The sequence below is a fragment of the Mauremys reevesii genome, linkage group 4 (genome assembly GCF_016161935.1).
Source record: "Mauremys reevesii isolate NIE-2019 linkage group 4, ASM1616193v1, whole genome shotgun sequence".
In the NCBI taxonomy this organism is placed as follows: Eukaryota; Metazoa; Chordata; order Testudines; family Geoemydidae; genus Mauremys; species Mauremys reevesii.
Genome location: NC_052626.1, coordinates 67,340,876 through 67,358,768, shown reverse-complemented (window position 1 = coordinate 67,358,768; position 17,893 = coordinate 67,340,876). Strand labels below are relative to the sequence as shown.

Below are 17,893 nucleotides of genomic sequence, written 5' to 3'. Positions count from 1 at the left end.
TTTACTTTGTTGTCCCCTGGGTACTGGGCTTGCTAGCTGCAGTATTAGGTGCTTGCTATTGCTAATATTTGGAGCAACTTTGCCCCCCTTGTGCATGGGCTGGTCCTGGATTCTTTCCCTGGTGCCACCATTCAAAGTGACTCCTCACTGTGCCAGATACACAGGCATGCTGTCTTGTAAGAAAAATCAATAATGTGTTTTTTTTAATTCAGCTGATTGTAATCACTTCCAATTTAAAAATTAAAGGCTCCTTCCCATGCAGGATTCTCATTTGACTTTCAGCTGTGGATAGTCAGATGTTCTGTGAGGGAAATCTCATTTTGCATGTTGGGAAGCTAGATGGAAATTATGGATTGACAGTTAGTGGGCTAGGGTTCTAATAAAACTTCAACCTTTTTTCTTAGTCCTACTCACTGCTATACAGTGGAGGGCAAGAGGCTGCGGGAAGCATATATGAGTACCCACCCACCCAGTTTTTCCCTCCCTTTCTCATCAGTGTACTGACTCAGATACTATCCTTCTCTCCTAGAATCTGCCAGCCTGGAACTGTGGGCCTATCCAGTTGGGGGCCCTGTCTCTGATGGTGGACATTGGCTCATGCTTCAGAGGAAGTAGTAGGTAGCTGCCTAATCCCCATCTGCCTCTGTTCTGGATAACTGCACTGGTGCTTGGTTCTGCTTTGCACTAGCTGACTTTAGCAAGAGTATTACACTGCTTTCCTTCCTCCCTGGCACTGATCTAATGCTCTGTAGTTCAGAGGGCTGAAAGAAATAGAAGAGGAGGAAGAGATGCCACTGCCTCTTGCTCATTAGAGGCTCTACGGCCCTTTATGCTCATTATCCTGGACAAATTCTGCTTTCCTGGGCCAGTTTTAGGGCACTGTAAAGTCTGTGGCTAGGAGCCCCCTGATTTCTAGGGGATGAGGCCAATGCAAACTCAGTTTACAAAGGAATGAGGAACAATGTTCTAACTCGCCTTCCAGACATGCTGCAGAATAGGTTACACCCAACATTTAACTTCTATTTTGAGTTATGTATTGGCTATTCAGTTTAAATAAAGATGCTTATAAAGGCTTTAGGTGCACTAACAGGGCATTAATATTACAACATGGCCCCACTGAGATTTTACAGAAATCTGCATAACTAGAAATCATTTTTAAAAATGGAGAGGTTTTTAAAGAAATTATGGTTTGGGGGATTTAACCCTTTCCCTTGCCAAATGCAACATTTCTGCTGCTCGTCGATTAGCACAAGTCATAGTGATTGTAAACAGAAAGTGACAGTGTCACTGTACCAGCTGAGTGAAGTGCAAAAAAATACATGTGGCATCAGTGGCAAAACATACATGAAAAAGGGAAGTCTGTGTCTTGACTGATAAACATTGTAAATTGTTTCATTACTGTGCCACTAGATGGCATCATGAGAGAAGACTGACAGTAGAGGCCATGTGCAAGTAGAATTAGGTGACGTTATTTCTGGACAAATAGTTTATTTGCCAAAAAAAAAATGCTACTTTGGATTGACCATAACTATTTGCAAATTCAGGTTGAAGTGAGTTAATAGTTTTGGCTGAAAAACAAGAAGCAGAAATTTTGTTTTGACAATTATCAAAACAAAACATTTTCATAATGTTTTGGCATTTTGTTTTGAAATTTAGCTAGATTTGTTTTTTATTTTATTTTTTAAAAAGGTAAAAACACCCCAAATCAAAACAAAAATAATTTCAACCGGAACCGAAAATCTTTTTTCCAGGTCTGTCACCCAACTGAAAAGTCAATTATTCTCTTAGCTCTGCATCTAGGTGATGTGAAGATACCACACAGCATGCAACAAAATATGCATCATATGGGAATTACACCCCTTCCTTCATGATAATGCTGGTAACCATCTCCAGAGTAGCATTCCTCTCTCCTTGGGATCTCTGGCTTCTATGCAGGGAGGGAGAGGATGGGCAGTAAGGGGCCAGTGGGGATGTGCATTGTCCCTCCACCTGCCTATGCACAGAGACTTCCAGTGTCACTCCCCCCGCCTCCCTCCAGAGATCCCCGTTTGATGGCCAGTGCGGGAGCAGCCACCAAAGGAGCAGGAGCAGAGAAGCTGTTCCTCCAGAGACCCTGTGATCTGTAGAGCACACAAATTGGACCTCTGGCCTGTTCTGCTGGGGTGTATGGGAAAGTAAACCCCATCTTCCCCTAAAGGAGCAATGTGATGGGAAAATCAGATTTTTCTCTTCTCCAGATTTTGACTTGGTAGATGCGAGTCTTACTACTGCACCCTTCACTTACCCTCTAAGAATGTCTGACACACAGCTCTCCTCCAAGCGCTGCTTTCATTACATATACTAGGCCTGGGTGGTATTACTCTAAAAAGTAGCCATGAGGGGTATCTTATTTCACTGGGAGGTCATATGTATGTAACTGCTGTGCAGTTGATCATTGCCACCGGTGGGTGACTGCCCTGGGCATGTGTCCCTTCATTTACTCTCCACATGTTTGCTGTGTTTCTGCGCAAAACTTTGTTTCATGAATTAAATGCTTCCTTAAAAGCATGTGGATGGAGTTTTTCAAAAAGTGATCTACTAACTTTCCAAAAACCTGCCCTTCCAGAAGAAACGCACTCAAAACTAAACCCTAACCTTGAACAACCCCTCTTGTTTCTTACATCTCAGAACTCTACTCCTCATGTGGCTTTTGCCATGAAGTTAAACGAATTGCCAAAGAACCTGATGACACTGGAGGTGAGACTGGAAGTAAATATTAGTAATGTGAGGGTTAAGCCCCCCTCCCCCCATACAAGAACACTGTAGTTTTCCCACCACAGGAAGAGGAAGCACAGGGAAGCACAGGAATCTCAGAGTTAAAGCTGACCTGAAAAGAAATGGGTTTGTGCCCTTTTTTGGTTCATTTTTATGTACAGAGGTGACCTGAAAAGATTTTCCCACACCACGTGTAACCCACAAGGATGGACTGGGAATGTAGGGTTTGCCAGATTGATTCACAGATTCAGAGGCTAGAAGGGACCATTGTGATCATCTAATCTGACCTCTTGTACAACACTGGCCTCTTTACTTCACTAGGAATATAAAAAATATATCCTTGATCTGATTGCATGTAGCTTCATTCTCTCTAGACTTCCCATCTGAGACTGCTTCTCTGCATATTCACTCTGTCCCATAATCTGCAATAAGGATAGAATTCAGATACTACTCACTACCTGAACTCAGAAGGAAAACAAATCAGAAAGGGGAAGTGGCAGGGTTGTGCCACAAGTAAGTTACTAGTCATTAAACCTGTTTCCCCAAATGCTTCCTCAGAGTTGAGAGGAATGTGAAAGGCAGCACTAAGAAAAATGGGGAGGACATGGGAATGGCACTTGGGGCAATATCTTGGTTCTCTTGTATCTTTCAAAGGTATTCGTGGCTCTTAGGTGAGTAAGGCAAGGTCACCCTTTGCCTGCAGGTCCCCCCACCCCCAATGATACTGGGGTAGGGAAGAGTTTGCACCTTTCCCGCCTCAAAAATCCAACCAACTACTGCCTCCATTTCTTATCCCTATGGAATTCCCCCCAGGAATTCCCACTCACCATGGAGAGAGCCAGAACACTCCCTTGAGCACTATTTCTGCAGTGTCTGCATTTAGACAGAAGTTGGATCGAAAGAACAAACAAACCTTCCCCCATTTTTGGGTAGTGAATAGACAGCTGCTCTCACTGTTGTGTCAAATACAGCATAAAAATGTTCAAAGACTTAATCAGCCGAGCAGCAGTAAGCTAGAGCTGTGGACAACAGCTGGGGCCTTGTGCTCTGCCTGTACCAAAGACAGATGGAACTGGCTCACCGTGACCCTTTTCTGAATAGCATAAGAAGCATCGATTGCCATGCCCAGTTCTCCCTGCTCCTCACAGAGAGATTGTCATGTGACCTTTCCACACCAGTGAGGGATAATCCACTCTGACAGTGATGGAAGTGCTACAGGATGCTGTCAAATCGCTTTCGTTTTCTACCAAGATCATCTTAATCTAGTATATCAATCTGAGGTGTATTCTGTCCTTTGCTTCCTCATGATTTTTAAAAAGGGCAAGGAAGTAATCAGTTGAGGGCTGATCCCACAAGCAAATGGGGATTAGGGTTGTCTGTTTCAGAAATGTACCTGTACTCTCTACAGAGTATCATTAAAGCATGCAGCACCCTGATAACTTTTAAAAGTAAAGTTCAAATAAAGACACAATCTGTGCTCCTCAGAGGTTACAATATACTCTTAAAGAGGATCTGATGAGCAGAGTTACACAGTAGGGATGGGATAGCATGTGAGGGAGAAGTGTTTCCTAGAGTGAATACAGTACAACTAATCACAATATTAAAAAGGAGAAAATTTAACATCCCATAGCAATGGACCAGAAGCACATCACAACTGGAGTTACATGCATGTATCCATTAGAGGGGGGAGGGGACACTGTAGTGAAACCCCAGATCCAGCCCACATCTCCATACGGGGGCAAATTTCAGCTGCAGAGCCCAGGTTTGTGGAAATTAACCAGATAAATGGACTGAACCAAAACTCCAGCCAGTTCTACCCACTCAGGGCTGTTCAGCTTTTGAAGTCTGGATCCTGTCTTTGTGAAATCCCTATCTCTGTAGAAGGAAAAACCAGAGCCCCAGATCCAACCCCCACAAACTCTGGGGAAGTTCAGATGTGAATGCTGCAGCTCACATAAAGAACAGGAGTACTTGTTTCAGAGTAGCAGCCGTGTTAGTCTGTATCCGCAAAAAGAACAGGAGTACTTGTGGCACCTTAAAGACTAACAAATTTATTTTAGCATGAGCTTTCCTGAGCTAGTCTTTAAGGTGCCACAAGTACTCCTGTTCTTTTTGCGGATACAGACTAACACGGCTGCTACTCTGAAAGCAGCTCACATACACACTCATCCATTAGAGCAGCAACAAGCTCAGCGTTTGAATATTAGCACTTTCCCTGTAAGAGGAAACAGAGCTAGCAAGGGAAGGATATCCAGCTATAGCACCAGTCTGCCTGACTTTCTAGAGCTGACTTGACATTTTTAAATGTTTAGAAATAATTTTGATGCAATTTTTAATGACCCACTCGCACCCCATTTGACAACCAGTTTGTAGCTGGTTAGACGTGCTTGAAAAATCTGAAATGTCAATGCAAATATTCACAATCCCCTCCAATTTTCCTTTTTGACCATCTCTTGTATTTATACTACTGTGAGGAGAAAATCAGCCTTTCACCTGGATGTGTCAATAGGACTTACTCCCCCTGCTATCATCTGGAGATCATTAGCAGCAACAGCACCTTCTACTCCAACTGAGTGAGATGTGAAGTGTTGCTCTTACCCCAACAGCAGTCTTCAGAGGAGCAAATTCCCATTGACTTAAAAGGGACTGGAGATCTGACATAGATGCCAATGTTCAGGGGAATTTAATGAGCCAAAACTCTAGTCCTTGGAGTGTTGTGCTTCAATTCTGGTGGGTTTCAGATTCCGAAATAATTGTGGATCAAAACAAATGCCAATTACTAACTTGGTTTTGTGTTACTGCAAGAATACCTGAATACTAGTGATGGAAACCCTCAAAGAGAGGCTAATGGTAGATAAGCATCCAAAGTCTGATACTGCTGGGAACCAACAAAGAATGGGCAAGGCACTACCACCCCTTCTGGACACAGCTCTCTCCCCAACTATGGTCCCCTTTACATGGAATGTTTGACCTGCTGCCCTTCCCCCTTCACTGTGAATAGAAAACATCAAGCCTGTTTTCACGCCCTCTAGCAATTCCAGGGACTCTCCAGCTACTTTCTTTTGAAGCTGGGTGTTGCTTATCTCTCTTCCCTACCCCCAGCTGATTCCATACTTACCCCATTACTCCTCCAATCCTGGAAGGGTTGGGGAAAGAAATTCCCCGCTCTGTCACTCACCTCTGAATTCAGGTGTGGCTGGGTGAATGGCTGAGGCACTGCTAGGTAGAAGTACCACTCCACCCACTTTGCACTGAACTCCAGGGAGAGGAGAACCAAGGAGCAGCTGAGACAAACAGAGGGAAAACAGGTACCTGCCAGCCCCACACCTATTCAGCACAGCTGCCTCTACCTTCAGGAGGACCTCATTCCAGCCCTTTGCCCCTCAGTTAACAGCTATGACACTCCAATGGCTGGAACTGGGAACAGCTAGGGTTATAAAACCTGAGCCCAAGCATACCTATGAACATGACTAGGAGGCTATTCTATATAAGTTTTTATACCATGCTTATCACTGTAGTATTTGAACACCTTCCAGTAGTGTATTCAGTAACATGACTCCACCTCTGTCACATGTTCTCTCATCTTTTCCCCAAGGGGAGAAATGTACATAGTGGAGTGTTTTGGAATTATCTATTATATATACACATACAGTTATGTCTGTATTAGAGAAGGCCAGCTCAAAGAAATGCTTCTTGGACTTAGAGCAGAAGGTGGTGAGGTTTATGATTGTCCTTCGTTTGTAGGGGAGTTCATTCTACAGTCTTGGGCCATCCCAAGAAAGCTCTGTCTCCTGGAGAGCTCAAATTAAGCTGCAGGCTAACTGATGCTTGCTTATATATACAGAAATGTCTGTGCTTCTGAAAACACTGCATGGTGTGCAGACCAGTTTGGTAGAAATGCAAATTCTTAGCCATAATCTATTAATCCACTATGCCACTTAGATAGTCATGATGAAGTTTCAGGCAGTTTCCCCAATTTCAGACTATTAGTTGTGGATATCATTCTCCTCACTGGAATCTCTTTACCTGCTAAATCTTTTACATTGAGATGTTTTTGAGCTAGATTTTAGAGTGGGAAAATTCATTACTTCAAACCTCCCTTCCCCCTGCCACTCAAATAGCTGAGCTGATTTTGTTCAGCTTTTCCAAAACTCTCATCTTTTGGGGAAAAAGTTAATCTAAAAATGCAAATAATTCAGACAGTTGAGTATGTGAATATGATTTATAGCTGAACCAGTTTTGTGGCTGTTACTATAATATTTGCTGCTAAACAAATGTTACAAAACAGGTTCCCAAATGATGGTCCACAGACCACTGGTGTACTTTAAAGCACTTATTGATGGCTGCCGAGATGGTATTGGCTTCTCACTTCCAGCTACTACACTGTCTTCAAAGAACTAAAAGTACCCAATGTATTTTCCGAGTGTTGATTTTTCAACATGAGCAATTGCAACGGGGATGTTATAAGATTGCTAATGGGAGGGTAAGTGTCCATGAGACACACTGTTAAAATGTAGCCCACACTATGTCAAATTTTGTGAACCTCTACTATAAAATTAAAGCTTAGATCCTGAGGTACTTGTTCATCATTTCATAAGCAAAACTCCCATTTAAGCCAACTGGAGTTTTTTCTGATGAAGGACTGTAGGATTTGGGAGATAGTTTAAAGCATTTTAGGACAGACTGTAAGAAATAGCCCCAGAGCTCAGACATTTTGTGATGGTGGGGCTGCCCTCATCCCTGGCCTTGGGAAGACCCAGAGGGAAATTTTGCCCTAAGAGGCACCACCACAGATTCCACTTGCTTCAGTAGGAATTGATCTGTGAATCTGAGAGCCGAATTTTGCCCTGAAAGCCTAGTGAGTCTGAAGGGGCCTGTTGTCAGCATGTAGATAATATACACAAAGGAGACATTGTGGGTCTCATTTCCCTTTTGGTTCATCAGTAGTTAACTAGCTTTCTGAATTCCCACCATTCCTCCTTTCCCTTCAACTTTAAGCTGCTCTACACCAGCCTCGCATAGTGTTTGAACTGATGCCTGGCTGTCAGATGCTGCTGCCTTCCCTCTGCCCTTTAAGGGCCCAGTCCTGCAAGGTCCTGACCATCCTCAACTCCCATGGCTTTCAAATGGAGCTGAGGGCTCTCAGCACCTCACAGGCTTAGGCCCTTTGAAGATAGAAGTGACTTTGCCTAGTTGGGCATGTGTTCCAATCCCAGCTGTCTCCAAGGAGAACGCTACCATCAGTTAGTTAATGCTGTTCACCACTGAGGCTGTTGGGGTTACATTTTGCTCTTCATCTGAGGCAGGTCAATCTCGCTTTCTTGTTCCCATGCACTAACCTAGTGCTGTAGGAGTTGGGATGAATTCACAACTCAGCAGAGGAACATTTAAATCCGATTAAAAAACCTAATTAAACCATTTCTGTGCATGACAGAGTGTGTGTGTCTGCACCATTCTCTACACAGTCCTCAATGTTAGGCCTAAACTGCTTGTCCTTGTGTCCCTTTGATGCATGGGGTGTTGGCAGAGGCCATCTCAGTGGCTAAGGACCAGGAGGCACAAGACTCAGTCTGGAATTTATCTATGAGCTCCCATAGGCTGAGAGCTTTGGTTATTTGGATTTTTTACACACACAGTGACAGAGCAGGCTTGACATGGATGCAAGTTTCCTTCTTGAAATATGTTTCACAAAGGACAGTGATGAATGGACATCAGCATGGATTTCTGTGTATCCCATTCCCCACCCTCACCCCTTACGCCCAATGAATGTTAGAAACACAACTGAGTGATGGTTAGGGACCTTTGAATCTTCCTTTAAAATTGGGCCTACCAAAATTAAAAGGGAAACCAGTTTAGGCCTCATGTTTATATTTTGTTAAATAAAAAGGGTGTTTACTGACTGTATATTGTTTGTACATAGCCCCATAGATGTTCAGGGCTTTTACAGACAAATGTACAGATTGATGGCCCTTTATGGGTCCCTGTGCTGAGACATTTGCAACTGTCCTGATCATAAAAAGTAGTCCACGTGGTGGGAAGTATGTTTGCTGGGCCTAGCCCCGCTGAGGTTATAACTTTAACAAGGGTTCTTGGAATCCCCTGGTTCGCCCCTCCAGCACCTCACTGGGAGAAAAGCAGTTGATACATAACTCAAAGGGGGGGGAGAGAGAGAGAGAGACTAATAAATTGTTAATACCAAGTAGATCTAGTTGGGATATAACCAGGGATTGGTTGCTGTAAACAGGAAAGAGCAGAGGTCTCATAAACTATAAACACCATGAAGACAATTTTAAATGTAACCCTTACACTATCGTTCGGCAAATGCAGATGAACAAATACAGTAATTGAATATTGTGACACTTGGAAGGAAACTTTGAATTCCACTGATGCAGCACTCTGCAGTAACGGAGACTGTTCTGCCCTTGATCAGGGTCTTTGGGATTTTTGCAAGATTTTTTTTTTTTTTTGCACTCTATTGAAGCAGGAAACCCCCGAATCTCTAAAGCCCAGCTCTCTGTAGCTTTCTCCCTATTCTCACTTGTTTAACTTGGTTTGTGTTTTGGTACCAGGTGTTATAGGTTTTGTCTGTTTTCTTAATTATTATTCAGATGTTTTTAAATTCTGCAGCTGTCACCCACAGATGGATCTAGATCCCAGCAAGCAAAAGGTTATGTGGTGAATCTTATTATGAAGTCACAGCAGAGATTCTGTAGTTAAAGTTGACAGTTCCGTATGCAAGTCCTAGTTTTGGTCTTGTTTCAGCCTGGGACTTCTCCTCTTTGTGCCAGCTCAGAGAAGGAATGTTTTTGAAAAGTTTGCAGTTAATTGTACAAGCTGTTTTGAGCTACAGAGTTTCAAAAACATTGCTTTAACTTTTCTAAAAGTTAAACGAGCTTTTTTGAAATGCACTCAACTACGGAGTCTGTGCGCCAATCTTACAGTATGTATGAAGTCATGAATAGGATACGTTTCAAAGCAAATTAGCTTCCAGATTTTAACTTTTTCAGGGTGAACTTCCTTATTGGAAGGAGCTCCATCAGAGTGCTGAAGATGAAACTTTCAAGCTTTAACTGCTGTGTAGACGAGAACTGTAGTAAGCACAAAATGGTAGCTATGCTCCCCAGAGGCTTATAGCTTCTGTGAAGAATAAAATGGGATTCTTGCAACTGTAAGAGCTGTCTAGGACCCCAAGTGGGGAAGAAAGGAAGACAAAAGTTACAGTACAGATCACGTGAGTACTTGGGTTGGTTGTGAGGAAGTCCTGGTAGTTTAACAATTTATATTCACACAATTTAAAAAAAAATCCCTGTTCTATTTCCATTTTAAAAAAGCATCTGTCATGTTGGGACCACCATTGTTAGAGTGGGGTTTTTTTTAATACTGCTGCTCTTTCACCCCCAACTTTTCCCACTACAGGATCTATCTCATATTTTTCCTCCATTACTCAACCATTCACTCACTGTTTCCTAACACCCTGACTCCGCTACTGATTTAGCCTTTGCTAAATGCAACCCATTAGCTAACCCCTTCTCCCACAACAGCTCTCAGGTCCAAAAGTGCAGACTTCCTTCTGTATAAAGGAATTAATCACAAAGTTCGGAGTGTAGGGACTAGGCTAATCCTCTCCCATGGTGCTTCTGGCAATTGCAACTACTGAGGTCTCTCCACCAAGAAGAAATAAGGGCTGTTTTACAGAGTCACTCCCCTGGGAGCTGCTACAGTGCAGCTCCTGGGTGGGACGGAGGCATTTGTTCTCCCCAAATCCTAAATCTGCAAGGAGCTCAGCTAGCGAATCCTCTGCTACTTCTGGTTGCTACTGGCCTGTTCTTGATTTGAACTAGCATCTTAGAATTTCTAATCCAGGACTGCCTGGAGTCTCCAGGAATTAAAGATTAATCTTAAATTAAAGATCATGTCATGTGACGACATCTCCAGGAATTTGTCCAACCAAAGCTGGCAACCCTACTTAGAAGTGAAAGGCTCTATCGCCCAGCCCCAGTCCCCTGAGCTGCCAATCTCTTTATCTCTTTGTTCATTTCTGTCGTTCATACACACGACACTACCAGCCAAACAATCAGAAAAGATTCATATCAAGAAATAGCATGAAAACTACAGCTCTCAAAGGGGAAATGAAAAGATAATTCACCAAGGGAAGGGAGAAGAAATTCAGAAAAGAGTGACAATGGATATATAACAATGTTATCTTAGTTAACTCTGCATCCATTTCAGGCTCAGTACAATGGTGTAATGTTGGATTGAGTGTACAGCTCACAGAGGTTAATGGTACTGCCTGATGGAGGGAGTTATTCTGAATCACTGCTAATTATGTCTGGTAGCCCTCTTCTGGCTCCTACAGACAGTTAAAGGAGAATCATCTTGCCACTTCTAGCTTTTCAGCAGCTGTTTTTCTTTTCATACTTCGAGATCAGAAGCATAGTGTGGAACTGTTAATTATTGTTTATTTGTGCTATGTTCTTTCCTTTTGAATAATTCCCAGAGCAAAATGTTCGTGAAGATATTTTTAGGGCTAAAAATATAAATTAATAGAACACTATAGTTTAATAAAAAAAGTAACCTTAACCCTTGAAAAGCCAGGAATTCCACAGTTAAGGATCCAACACTCACCTTAACTCTCTCCTCTGTCCTCAGTCACTGTCCACAAACAGGCTAGAGACCTAAAACAGTTGCCACACAAAGCTTGTGGTACCTGTTGAGTATATACACCACACTAGTATAGCTTATCTCCTATCGCACGTGGATATAACCAGCATCCTCCCTCCTAACTGATATCAGTTACAGAGTGACTCCATCATGTATCTGGAGCGTGTCAGGCTGGACTACATGCAGACACTAAGGATCCAGTGTGGGGAGGCCCCCAAATTTTTCAGTCTATTGGCATTTTTCAAATGTCCGTCACCAGTATCTCACCTCTGGCAGTAGGCGAGTCTCAGCTGATTGCTGCCAGTACAGCATGCAGACCCAGACTAAGGTAGCAGGAGGAGCAAGACAGGCACAAGGGGTGGGATTCACAAGAGGAAACTTAGGGCTTGGCTACACTCGAAACTCCAAAGCGCTGCCGTGGGAGCGCTCCCGCAGCAGCACTTTGAAGTGCGAGTGTGGTTGCAGTGCCAGCGCTGGGAGAGAGCTCTCCCAGCACTGCAGGTACTCCACCTCCCCGTGGGGATTAGCTTACAGTGCTGGGAGCCGCGCTCCCAGCGCTGGGGCACTGTTTACACTGGTGCTTTACAGCGCTGTAACTTGCTGCGCTCAGGGGGGTGTTTTTTCACACCCCTGAGCGAGAAAGTTGCAGCGCTGTAAAGCGCCAGTGTAGCCAAGGCCTTAGAGTGCATGTTGCAGCACCCGACTTCTAGGAGCTCTGTTGCCAAGTGGAATTCACACCCAAGTTAGGCACCAAGGCTCCCTATACAAAGAAGAGAGAGGCGCCTAGAAAGGGAGTCGCAGAAGCCAGCACATTGAAATTCACAGATTCCAAGGCCAGAAGCGACCATTGTGATCATCTGGTCTGACCTCCTGTATAACACAGGCCATGGAACTTCCCCACAATAATCCCTAGAGCAGCGTTTCTCAAACTTTAGCAACCCAAGGACCCCCATTTTGATTTAAAATTTATCAGGGACCCCCAAGCCCTCCCCCCACTCAGCCCTTGCCCCATCCATTTCCAAGAGGCCATGCCCTGCCATGCCCCTTCTCCGAGGCGCTGCCCCTGCTCACTCCATCCACCCTCCCTCCATTGCTCCTTCTCCCCCACCCTTACTCACTTTCACCAGGCTGGGGCAGGTGGTTCAGGTGCAGGATGGGGAGCTGGTTCTTCAAGGGGGTTTGGGTGCAGGAGAGGGTGAGGGGTGTGGGCTTTGTGAGGGAGTTTGGGTGTGGGAGGGGTACAGGGTCTGAGGGAGTTTGGGTGCATGCTCTGGGCTGGGGCAGGGAATTGGGGAGGGGGATGGAGGGAGGGGTGCAGGCTCTGGGAGGGAGTTTGGGTGAGGGCTCTGGGCTGGGGCAGCGGGTTGGGGTTTGGTAGGGGGTGAGGGATCCGGCCAGGTGGCTCTCGAAAGCAACTGGCACATTGCTCTGGCAGCGACTCCTTGGCGGGGGGCAGCAGGGGGTCTCTGCGTGTTGCCCCTGTCTGCAGGCACCACCCCCACCCCTCCCACTGGCCGCAGTTCCCAACCAATGGGAGCAGCGAGTCAGCGCTTGAGGCAGGGACAGTGCCCAGAGACCCCCTGCAGACCCCTCCCGCCCCCAGCCTCAGGGACGAGAAACGCTGCCCTAGAGCATAGCTTTTAGAGAAACATCCAGTCTTGATTTAAAAGTTGCCAGGGATGGAGAATCCACCTGACCCTTGGTAAATTGTTCTAATGGTGAATTACTCTGACTGTTAAAAATTTACAGTTTATTTCCAGTCTGAATTTGTCTAGCTTCAACTTCCAGCCATCGTATTGTGTTATACCTTTCTCTGCTAGATTGAAGAGCCCATTATTAAATATTTGTTCCCCATGTAGATACTTATGGACTGTAATCAAGTCACCCCTTTTCTTTGTTAGACTGAAAGAGCTCACTCTGTTTAGCTTATCACTACAAGGCAGGTTTTCTAATCCTTTTATCATTTTTGTGGCTTTTCTCTGAACCCTTTCTAATTTATCAATATCCTTCTTGAATTGTAGGCACCAGAACTGGACACAGTATGCCAGGGGCTGTTGCACCAGTGAGTGCCTAAGCTAGCCAATAGGAAGTGCTGAGGAGAAGGCTGCGGCCTGAACTGCCCCTCAAAGGGAGTTAGGTCCCTAAATCCAGGCCAGAGAGAGGTTTTGCCCTCCACTTGGGATTCACAGCTGTGAACCCTCTCTAAGCACCTAAGCTAGGTCAACCCTGTTTCAAGAAAAGCAGAGGAGAGGTGCCCCTGTTATGCCCTGTAGCCCACTGGTTGCAGCACTCACCCAGGAGGTGGGAGACACAAGCAGTGATGAGCTGCCAAAATCTTAACAACCCTATAAAAAGTTCTGATTTAAGGGGGGGAGTGGGGAAGGGGCCGGTGCGGGGGGAGACATACCCATGGGGCCGGGGACCCCTGCAGGGCCTGGGGCAAATTGCCCCACTTGCCCCCCCGGCAACCCTAGAGCTTGCAGCCCCCTCCCCGCTTACCTTGCCGGCAGCTCAAAGCAGCAGGATGACTCAGGAGCTCAACTGAGCTGCCCAGCTGCTGCTGGTGGCTGGCCCCGCTGCAGCTGGGGGGAAGCGGGGAAGGGCCGGGGGAGCCTGAGCCTCCCCAGCTGGGAATCCTGGGAGCAACAGGATGGTCCGGCCCACGGACCAGAGTTCTTTGCCCACCTCCTGGCCCTTTAACAACTGGTTCTCCACAGAGGTCTAATTTTAGTAACCGGTTCTTGGGAACCTGTGGGAACCTGCTCCAGCTCACCACTGGACACAAGTGTGTGGGCATGCAACTGTTCCTTTAACATGCCATTGTGTAGGAGCCTCTGCAAACACCTTTTTGGAAGTTACACTAACCAACCCCAGAGCTTGGTGTGTTTTTTAAATTCCATCTTGTAAACTACTTGTGTACATTCAAATCCCTGCCCCACCTCAGGCAGAGTGGGGATTTAAACCCCAGATTCTCAGCTCCCAAGTGAGTAGTCCATGGCCCAGTGGTTAGGGGCAGTCTTTCTCATTGGGTTCTGTTGAAGCTGTTCTACTTTGTATGAAATACTTAAATCATCATTGGAGCAGGGAACCGGATTTGCCCATCTCCTAGGTGCATGCCTAACCACTCTCATATTCTCTCTCTCTCTGTCTGCATTATAAGGAGACAGCACACTTGAGCCTAGATTATGCCACGGGCTGAATTAGAGCACCCATCCACTTGGGTGAAGATGTTTGGTGTCACTTCATGCAGTGAATGGAGTAAAGATGAATTTCTGATTAAATCTGTGATGAACCAGAAGAGAGTGTGAACTCCTTAGACAGGAATATTGACTTCAATGGGAGCAGAGTTAGGTCAAAACAAGGTGCTTTTGAAAATCTCATCCATGAAGACTAAACTGGCCTCTCAATCCTACACTTGAGTTCCTCCAGGTTAGGATTGAGGTACATCATTTAGAGGTGGACTATGGTTTTGTGGGGCCCTTGGCCAGAGCAAGTGGGGGCCCATCCTCACCCCTTCCACCTGCAGTCCCCCTGCCCCGCCCCTGGTGCTCCTGCCAGGGAGCAGGCTCAGGGCACGGGGACTTGCCCTGCTCCGCCCATTCGGTGCTCCTGCCATGGAGCGGGGTTGGGGTTGGGGTGCAGGGTGTGGAGGCTTCCCATGCTCCCCAGCCGGAGCGCTGGGCAGGCAGTATGGGTCAGGGCATGGGGGTGCCCATTTTTCTGGGGCCTGCCTAACTGGCCAGGGCTCCTGGGCATGGGCCCCGTTGGCCCAGTGGCTAATCTGCCACCGCATTGGGTGGAGCACCTGTTCTGTGAATGAATAAATAAAGGACTTAATGACGTGGATATCCACCTGACATTTTCACCAGCAGGGAGCTTACACAAGCAATTTATGAGATGGAATTTAAAAAACACACCAAACCTGGTGTTGGTTGGAGTAACTTCTATACAGATGTCTGCACAGGCTCATACACAATGGCATATGAAAAGAACACATGTATGCACGCGCACACACACACACTAGAAAAGCATGAGAAGGTGCTTTTAGCTAATGAAGGTGTTGAAGACACTGTGGAATCTGCATGTTTTTTTTTTTTTTTAAATCCCCTATTTTTCCTTACAAAGCAACTAAGCCACACTCAGGGGGAAATTATATATATCTTGCCAAACCACTATTATAATGCAGTAACCAATGTTTAGGAACATTTCCATGTGTGTAGTTTAGAACTGATTAAAGAACCCAGAATGGAAGGAAGGCAAGCTGGTTGGTCACTGCTACCAGAACAGATGCTGTTCATGATAGCTGACTCCTCTGTTTCCAGCACGTCCTTAGGGACACTGCTAGTGTATGTTGTGGTGTGCAGACACAGGTCAAGGACTGACTGTTATGGGGGAGAAGAGAGAGGGTAATGCAGTTGATACTAGTGTCAGGAAGGAAGAGGACTCCCATTAGTCTTGTCACTCATTGGAATGAATTCAGGGGGCTGATCCCTTTTATGCTAGTGTACCCCACTGATTTCACTGGAGTCACACTGGTATGAGATCAGAATCATGCACAGAGTCTTCTCCCTGTGACAGTTGCAATTCTGTCCTCAATTGCAATCCTCAGCAGCACCGTGATACCCTCCTTAATCTTATAATCACACCTGGAAACATGCCACAGTTCAGGAAGCGATCAAGAATTTCATTTATCAGAAGAAGCATGTCAATTACTAAGCAGAAGTGGAGCAGAAGGAAGGAACCACATGGTGGCAGCATTCTCAGAGAAAAGCATCCCATCGTTACCATCCAAGATCTTTATTTATCCCTGTAGTACAGTTCACACTGCAGTGGCACTGTGAGAGATTCCAACATTATGGGGGCAGTGTAGATCTTTCTTTGAGACTTTGCCTTAACTAGGAAAAGGGGTTGAGTCTAGGCTGGGCTTAGCTAACATGTATTAGATAAACCTGATCGAAACTCAACCACTTTTCCTAGTCAAAACAAATCTGGAGTCTGCTCAGACCACATATATAGCTTTAGTCTCTGTTGCATATAGTGAACAGGCAGGTGCATCCCTGTAACTGCAAAGTTCTCTGATACAAATTGAAGCTGTGCTCCTCAGCTGTCCCAGTTCCCATTAGGGAGAATACCTGCAGGAGTTCCCTTGCCACCTCTTCCCCTTTGAGGATTCTCTCTACTTACCCAGCTAGTTCTCAGGCAACTTATTTTGTTTTATGTTTCTTTTCAATATGGGAAAAGTAAATCAGAGAAGCAGAAGAATAGATCCTGCAAGTTCCTCCTTTTATGGTAGTCTTGGCACCCCAGCACTGTGGGGGTCTCACTCTGTTTCTTGGTCACAGGGCTTCAAACCATTGTTTGCAGCTATCTCAGTCTGCTGAACACAAATGGAGCAGTCCCAGTGGTGCAAATATCTCTGGCCCAGGTAGGCTGACATGTCACTGCCTTCAGTTTCTCTCTCTGAATCATTCCACTGTCCTTCTCCTTCTGCGCTCCCTCATTGACAAGGTGCTCACTGAGTCATGCATCCCTGTGGAGTCTAACAAGTCACTCCTGCCAGCTAAAATAATAATAATAAAAAACCCACCCCAGCTGAATGGGAACAAGAAAGAAGCCTGTTAAGCCACTGCCAGCCCTGCCTGTCAAGACTAGGACAGCTCCAGCCCCTTTGTCTCAAGGATAAGGGTGCTTTAAAATTCTTTGAGTAAACTCTGCAGGACTTAGTTCAAACTGTTTCCAGAGCTCTAGACAGATCCTCCTCTGTTAGTGTGGATGGTACTTCCATCCCAAGAAGCCATGAATACTGCTGGCCCTGATTTTTCACATCAGAAGAGAGTTAGGAAAAAACTCCTGGATACCTCCAAATGTTTGACAGTCAGAGACTCGGCCATTTTATACCAGAATACGGCAACGACACTTAAACTGTCCATGACTAAAGATGGTGAGGCCCAATCTTTTGTCATGGAGAAAGCAAAGCCACACGATGCCATTCCTTTCTCGCGCTCCTTAACGCCACCTGGACAGCTCTGGGCGTCTGATCTGCACTTCCAGCCACACCAGTGCCTATGTTGTACTGTCACTGCCAGCCAACAAGACACAACTGCTCCCAAAGTGCACTCTCCTGTAGTTAACCATTCTAGAAAATCTGTCCTCATTAGTGGTCCTGCTGCTTGAGACCCTAGTGACAGTCAAGAAGATGGTGCTCTAAAAAGCTCCTACACATTTTCCTCCATACAGCTGGTCATATCCATCCATTCTCTCGCTGTGACGAGATTGCTTACTCAATGGTTACCATAGGTTCCTACTTCATCCTAAAGAAACAGCCATTGGGGTTTATGGACACTTATTATTTGAGAGCCTAGCAATGTGCTAGATGCTTCACAAACCAGGAAGAGACATGGTCCCTCTTCTGTAGTGTTTACAAATTAAACTCACCATGACAGACCAGTGCTCACCATAAGTGCACCAAAAAGGAAAT

The 17,893-nt window shown here is 45.5% G+C and overlaps 1 protein-coding gene across 1 annotated transcript in view; it reads left to right on the top strand.

Moving 5' to 3' along the window:
- The first annotated feature begins 5,949 nt into the window (after positions 1-5,949).
- Positions 5,950-17,893, top strand: part of GALNT16 (polypeptide N-acetylgalactosaminyltransferase 16) — a 137,235-nt gene continuing 125,291 nt past the window's right edge. Inside the window, exon 1 of the mRNA XM_039538961.1 lies at positions 5,950-6,062. The gene's annotated coding sequence lies outside the window, so the exon portion shown is untranslated. The remainder of the gene's footprint in view (positions 6,063-17,893) is intronic.